The sequence below is a fragment of the Halichoerus grypus genome, chromosome 9 (assembly GCF_964656455.1).
Source record: "Halichoerus grypus chromosome 9, mHalGry1.hap1.1, whole genome shotgun sequence".
Lineage (NCBI taxonomy): Eukaryota > Metazoa > Chordata > Mammalia > Carnivora > Phocidae > Halichoerus > Halichoerus grypus.
Genome location: NC_135720.1, coordinates 145,049,749 through 145,057,903, shown reverse-complemented (window position 1 = coordinate 145,057,903; position 8,155 = coordinate 145,049,749).

The following is an 8,155-nucleotide window of genomic DNA, read 5'->3' as shown; positions in this document are numbered from 1 at the left end:
TTCATGGGAGTGAAGGGCGTGAGTGTGTGCATGGGAATGAAGGGCGTGTGTGTGTGTTCATGGGAGTGAAGGGCATGTGTGTGTTCATGGGAGTGAAGGGTGTGTTCATGGGAGTGAAGGGTGTGAGTGTGTGTTCATGGGAGTGAATAGCATGTGTGTGTTCATGGGAGTGAAGGGCGTGTGTGTGTTCATGGGAGTGAAGGGCGTGTGTGTGTGTATTCATGATTGAAGGGCATATGTGTGTTCATGGGAATGAAGGGCGTGTGTGTGTGTTCATGGGAGTGAAGGGTGTGAGTGTGTTTCATGGGAGTGAAGGGCGTGTGTGTGTTCATGGGAGTGAAGGGCGTGTGTGTGTGTATTCATGAGTGAAGGGCATATGTGTGTGTGTTCATGGGAGTGAAGGGCGTGTGTGTGTTCATGGGAGTGAAGGGCATATGTGTGTGTGTGTTCATGGGAGTGATGGGCATGTGTGTGTTCATGGCAGTGAAGGGTATGTGTGTGTGTTCATGGGAGTGAGTTTGGGCTGCTAGAGGAGATAGGAGACTCCTTATGGGGGAAAAAAGCTCCTTTCTGTCTGGTCCTGCAAAAGAGGTGGGAAAAGGCAAACAGTGTGAGACTGATGATAACAGGTTCTCAGCCTTCAGCCTTTCCTATAACAAATACCTTGCAGTGAATCCTTTACTATGCTGAACTGAAATTCATCAATGATACAACCTACCTACACACATAACTTTGAAAAAGTCAACATGCTTCTCTATCTGTGCCATAAAGGGACAGTGAAAAACAATAATTTGTAATAAAAGAACATGAGCTGTATTTTACCGTGTGCGTGTTGAGCCCTGACTACGCCAGAGGTTGTAATGAGGGAGGCAGGTGCATGCAACTGTGCGGAGACTCACAGGTGTGGGACTCTGCAAGTGGGCAGACACAGGTGCTGAGTTAGTGACTCAGCACCCCCCGCATGTTGCCGTCAATGAAGCGATTTTAAAAAATGTTGAACTCTTGATAGCAAAGTCATTCTTCCCTAAATTCACACAGGACTGTATTGCATTCCTAGAAAGTTCACTGTATATTAATACCATTTTTTAAACAGTATTAATTTCTAGGCTCAGATAATTAAACACAGGTTTTCACCTACATGAAGGTCCTAGGGGACATTTGAGATTCTGGATGAGGGACAATTCATTGTGCAGGCTATGCCTGGAAGAATATCTTATTCCTCTGCCTTACTCATCGATGCCAACGAGGGTCCCCCCATCGCTGTAATTACAAAAGAAAAGCCCACAGCGTTTTTTAAACATTCCCTAGGGAATGGTTGAGACCCACTGAGCTAGAAAATGGAAGAAAGAGAAGAGACTGGGGCAGGATTTCTAACCACTAAAACAAGAGCCACCCCTCCTCTGAGTGGCCTGCTGTCCTCCCAGCAAGGCAGGACCAAAAAATGTGAGTGTCGAGGAAAATAATGTTCTTGACCCCAGGGTGAGAAATTTACCAGACTGCTTTGAAAAGAAGAGTTTCCTGCCGGTGCCCAGTCCGCAGCTAGTTCAGCGGTCCGGCCAGAACGCCATGTCTCTGTGCTGCTGTGTGGTCCCGGCTGCTGGCCCGGGGGACAGTCCAGTCTGCAGCTAGTTCAGCGGTCCGGCCAGAACGCCATGTCTCTGTGCTGCTGTGTGGTCCCGGCTGCTGGCCCGGGGGACAGTCCAGTCTGCAGCTAGTTCAGCGGTCCGGCCAGAACGCCATCTCTCTGTGCTGCTGTGTGGTCCTGGCTGCTGGCCCAGGGGACACCCTTCCCAGACCCAGCATGGCCTTTCCATAGGGGAGGGTGTGCACAGACGCCCTCTCGGGAGCCTACAAGTGAGTTCTCGAGGTCCTCCTCTCATCCTCATTCTGGCAACTTGTCTCTGGCTTCCCCAAAGTCCTGACTGCTTTGAGGGGAGTGGAAGGGTGGAATGCCCCCTGGAAGAGGAGTCTGTGATAATACGAAATTGGAAATTATTCTGGTGATCTTTATTGCCACACTGCTGGTGCTAAACCAGGAAAGGAAACCACCGTCCCGTCCAAATCACAGAATATTGGTTTCGCACATTGGAATGTATCCATTCAATGGAATAGCTATGAAAACACATTTTAAAAAAGAAACTAATGAGGGGCGCCTGGGTGGCTCAGTCGTTAAGCGTCTGCCTTCGGCTCAGGTCATGATCCCAGGGTCCTGGGATCGAGCCCCGCGTCGGGCTCCCTGCTCCGCGGGAAGCCTGCTTCTACCTCACCCCTGCTTGTGTTCCCTCTCTCGCTGTGTCTCTCTGTCAAATAAATAAATAAAAATCTTTAAAAAAAATAAAAATAAAAAAGAAACTAATGACATTAACATGGGAAAATATGAGAGTTTGAGGGGGAAAACAGAATACAAAATTTGTACAACTATGGTATATATATGTTTAAAGCTGGAAGAAAATGCATCAGAATGTTAACAGTAATTGCCTCTGGGACCATGAATCAATGGCCTCCTTTGTGGTGTTGTTATTCAATTTTTGCTCAAATGTTTTACAAGTGTTACCTTTATAATCATTTAAGTTTTCTTTTCAACTGTCCTAAGCACTTTGAAACTGTTCACCTTTTTCCACCAATAGCTGCAATTTCCTCCTTTCACACTTTCATCCTCAGATGTCCCTTCCCAGATCCCGGCCCACTTTCCTCAGGACCCTTGCTGAAGTCTTCCCCATCAGTATCCCAACCCCACCCTCCCACAGCCAGTCCACTCCTTGCCTTCCACACCGAGCACCAAACTCCTCTCCTCTGGGAAGGACCCACTCAATCCCGTCCCCTAGTCCTTGTGCCTTTGGTGACACTGAAAAGGATACTTTTCAGAGATGGTAGCATTCCTGCTCAGAGTACCTGAGAACGGGACTAGTCTTCCTGTTCATTTTATTTCCCATCCTTCCTCTTCCTTTCCTGTCTTTTGCCTCATCTTCTGCCCGTAGTGTATAGAGCCCAGAACTTAACACCCCACAAGCCCTGGTAATATATTAACCAAAGTAGCCAAATTAACGATGGTCCGCTGGGTGCTAAGTGCCTTCAGAGGGCATCTAACATAATTCTTGCCCAGTCATGCAAAGTACATATAATGGCCTGAGTTTGGAGACCAGTCCACTGCGATTTGGGGAAAATAAGTACAAATCAGAGGTCACCCAGCTATGAGATTGACAGAGCCAATATTTGAACTCAAGCCTCTTGGTCCGTTTCCAAATTCTTAACCCTAACCCTCCTCTGGCCCAACTTCCACGCCAAGGCACCCTTGTCGGAGGTCAAGGAGAATCTCAGTTTCCCCCATCCGAATTACTGGGGAGTGGTCTGTGTGTGAAGGGGGGTATTCAGGTGAAAGTCGCGTCTTCAAGGACGGTCGTCTGTCCTATGCAGCTCCTGCGATTTTGAAAACGGTATGGGACAAAGTCTTAAAATTCCAACATGAAGTTATTTACAAGCCAAGCCTCACCTTGGCTTTTTCGTGAGGGCTGGAACCCTTTCTGCCATTCTGCAGCACCACCAAGACGTTCCCGTTGGTCTGCGAGTGCTCCCCCTTCCCCGTGTAATGGGATGGGCTCACTGCACTGCCCCTGGCCAGGAGAGGATCAGCAGTAAGGGAAATCTTTCTTTAACAGATGCCCTCAACTGCTCCCCATGCCCAGTTCTAGTCCAGTTGTGGGTTCTTGACTGGGCAGGCCGTGGGGCTTTGTGCCAGGAAAAGGAAACAGCAAAGTTACAAAGTTATTTCCAGTATGCCTTCCCAGGCATGTACAAGGAAACCCAGAGTGCAGTTCAGAAACTTCAGTGAGATACAAAAGCCCCTTTGCAGTTCCTGCTCTGAAGCCCCCTCCCCTCCCACAAGATGCTCAGGGTCTCGGGGACTCACAGGTGCTCAGGGCCAATCGCCAGATTACAAGGTTGACACTGTTGCTTCTGTAAATAACTTCTCCGTAAGGGAGGCCTTCTGTAATAAATAAATGAACACAATGTCATGAAATGCTAGGCTAACCTAAACAACAGAAAGGAAAAGTTAGCTTGTTTGTCCCTCCTTCTTAAGGGAATGTGGGGCCAGGTTAACAGATTTAGAAAAGATCCAGTTCTCACAGACAAATGCAGTGAGTATTTCTATTCCTGGAACTACAAGAGGATCGGATTTTTAAGGTTTCAAAACAAAACAAGTATTATGTTTAGTTAAATATATGTAATTAAGTATATACCAGGTATGAATGTTCATACCAACCCAAAAAGTATGTATCGTAATGCATGTATGCATTTGGGCATCGGGTTGGTAGAGTTTTTGTTTGTTCATTTTGCTGTAACAGATTTCTCTCATTATGTCCAGTTCAGGAACCGATAATGTTTGTTCATTTATTCAGAGCACACCAGCACACCATCCAAATACTCAGAGAAAAAAGACACATCACTGCATTTTTTTAAAAGATTTTATTTATTTATTTGACAGAGACACAGCGAGAGAGAGAACACAAGCAGGGGAAGTGGGAGAGGGAGAAGCAGGCTTCCCGCTGAGCAGGGAGCCCAATGCGGGGTTCAATCCCAGGACCACAGGATCACGACCTGAGCCGAAGACAAACGCCCATCGACTGAGCCACCCAGGTGCCCCTTATCACCACATTTTTCTAGTAGAAACTACAGAATGCTGAGAAGTCCGCTATTTGACTTGTGTGTACAGGTCTAACATCTGTAATAAGCACAAACATGTTTCTGCAGTAAAATACATGAATTTTTTTAAAGATTTATTGATTCATTTGAGGGAGAGAGAGCATGAGCGGAAGGGCAGAGGGAGAGGGAGAGAGACTCTCAAGCAGATTCTTCGTTGAGCATGGACGTGGAGCCTCACGCAGGGCTGTCTCTCGACCCTGAGATCGAGACCTGAGCCGAAACCAAGACTCAGTCACTCAACTGACTGTGCCACCCAGGTGCCCCAAAATACATGATTATTAACATTAGGTGCAGTGAATAAAGACCATGAATACCTTCACATCTGGTCTTGCCACCAAACGAGTTAAAAACAAAATTTTTGCTTTTCAGAGCACTGTGGGTTTTGGAATTACAGAATAGGGTGTGTGGAACAGTGTACAAACATGAAAAAAGATTCACAAATGGACATTTTAGGAGTCAAGTGAACAAATCTGAGGCAACAGACCAGAGATTTTATTTATGGAAATACTATAAAAACACCAGCAAGGACCCCCATAATGACCTTGTATGGAAATTGTGACCCTATTGCAGTGGGTGGGATGGGTCCTGCCCTGTCCAGGGACCCAAATAGACAATTCTAATCTGAGCAGAAAGGAAAGCCTGGGACAGATGTGAGGCAAGCTCTGCCTTTAGCGATGTAAGCAAACACCTGCTGAGTTTTAACTTTCCTTCCTTGTCTTTCCAAGCTGTCACTCTGAAATTCTGAAAGCCAACGTGACTCATACACATCTTCGGATGCTTTCAGTATTTATTACACTTAGATCAGTGCAGAGACATACTACTTTTTGGTGCATCACCTACAAGCAACTCACATTATCTGTCTTAATTCCCCCAACTGTCTCTGTGCGCTGTGTTATTATTATGATCCATTTTCGGAAGAGAAAGCTGCAGCTCAGAAAGGTGAGAGGACCTGCCCAAGGTCACACAGCCAATGCCAGCAGAGCTGAGGCTCCAGCCCAGGCCTCTGCTCCTCCCTCTTGCTCATGGTGCTCCAGCCATAATGGCCTGATTGCATTCTTTGACTTTGCCCAAATACTTTCAGCTCAGGGAGCAAGCAGCCTGGACACACCCTCTTCAGCCTGCACACCCCGTGCCATCTTCTTCTCATTAACTGCTTTAGTCACCTCCTGGAGACCCCACCCCACCAGCCAGGTGCTTTCCCAGCACAGCTTTCATCTCAGCGGTAATTTTTTTTTAAATTACATAACGATTTATTTAATACCTGACTTCCTGACCGGACCTTAAGCTCCATGGGAGCAGGGACCCTGAGCATGGTGCTCATTTCCTCCCCACCACAAGAACTGCACAGTGCCTGCTACCTGGTTAGAAGCATAATGAAAGATCAATCAACAAAAACATCTTCTGACTCAAAGATCAGTTTTCACTCCACGGTGTGGGATTATCTCACCAGTTGCCAAGCCTGTGAACCTGTTGCTGGTCTCTGTTGTTTGTCACAGATCTCCTAGGCACTGGTGACATGAGATGCTTTCTTCCACGGGCCATGATCGTGGTACCTCCTCCACACATTTAAATCCTGCCACCACACGTCCTCCAACAGCCCTGCAGGTAGGACTTCCGGTGCGTGCAAGTTCTCGTCCACATGGCAGCACGCATGGTGGCTCACGGCAGCCTATTAGCAAGCAACATGGTACCGGGAAGATGGTCTTGCTGCTCTTCCTGCTGCTCTTAGGAACGTGCCTTTCCAAAGATCAGCCTCTCTGGTCGTACCCCCAAAATCCTGCTATGAAATAGGGTCAAAAGTGGAGAATTTCCAGCTCTGTCGAGAGCAAACTTTCATCCTGTCTGGGTAATTACAAGTAGGAAAGGGGGAGGAGACAAGGAAGGAAGGAAGGAAGGAAGGAAACAAGAGCCGATGGACCTTAGGAAAAGGACTGGTGGCCCCATTGTCCCTGTTTTTTGTCAAGCAGCCAGCCCCTGACACAGGGCTCTCACCTCTTCCTCCTGCGCTAGACACCCTCAATCCTAGATCTGATGCTGTGCTTGCATTCTCTCTCCTACATCCAACCCAAGTGAAGCCATGGTGGGAAAATGTCCAATTGTATGAGGAAATGTATCAAGCAAGTATCCTTCACTTTTTTAGTTTCTTATTTTTTTAAGATTTTATTTATTTATTTTAGAGAGAGAGACAGAGATTGTGAAAGAGCACAAGCGGGGAGGAGAACAAGAAATAGCTCAAAACAGAGGTACAACCATTCCTCTTGAGTTTAACTCCTGAGTGATTTCCTCCTCTGAGTTTTGAGAGAGAGGGAGAGAAGACATGAACAGTGGGATATAGTCACATCTGCTTTTCTCAGTTGTAAGACAGTTTCACACGCAATATAATTCATGAAATTCTTTGAGATAAAGGGAGGCAAAGCATAGGTAAAAAAGGTAAAATCCAAAACCCAAAAACCTGGAGTCCAGTCTGCTGTGTGGGCCAGGAAACAGCAGCTGGTGTGAGTGAGCAACTTCAGTCCCCTGACCCCTGGCTTCTTTTCCTGTCAGTGGGGGGCCACCCCCTGTCTGCTCACTTGCTTCAGGACGTCGTTCTGAGGCTCAAACAAGCTAGAGTGCTCTGTAAGCCTGAAACACTGACAAATGTTAGTCCTTAAAATTTTATTATGGGAGACAAGTAGATGAAAGAGGAACGATGATCCAGTCCTCCAAGAAAGTAAGGGTCTATGTGTCAGGTTACAAAGTAGCAGCCACAGTCTGTGATGTGCGGTCTTTACAAACAGAAGCATGGAGCTTTCCCGATTCCCCAGCCCAGAGTGCGCACTTTCCACACCCTCTACCAGTAACCGTTCGCAGTGCCCCGGCTGGGGGAAGCAGCAAGCTCAGGAAGGTGGTGAGCCTCCTCTCCGCCCAGACTCTCAGATCTCTCCTGTCTGGGCACAGCTCCCGCACCCAGGCCCAAACTGACCAGGAAGCACCCCAGAATCCACCTCCCCAAGACTTGCAAAACATTGCTTGGCCTCTCTGTGCCCCTCACCTCCCTCATTCTTAAAATGGGGATAATAGTGTATCCCTCTGGTGGTGTAGGGATTGACTGACAAGTCACCCATGTGAAAGTCCCTAGCCCACAGCGGCCCTCAAAAACAGGTAGCGCTCTCTATGCCCCTAAATTCACTGTGGACACATCTCAGCTCAGACACCTCACAGTGGATCCAGAACAGATGTCCTGGGGGCCCCCTGGCTGGCTCAGTCAGAGAAGCCAGCGACTCTTGATCTCAGGGTCATGAATTCGAACCTCACGTAGGGGGTACAGATGACTTAAATAAATAAACTTAAAAAAAACGAAGAGATGTCCTTGCCAGGCCTCCTGATGGACAGGATTGTGTCTTATGCTTCCTTCAAGAGAGAGATTCCAGCTGTTTATTTTTTTTTAAGATTTTATTTATTTATTTGAGAGAGA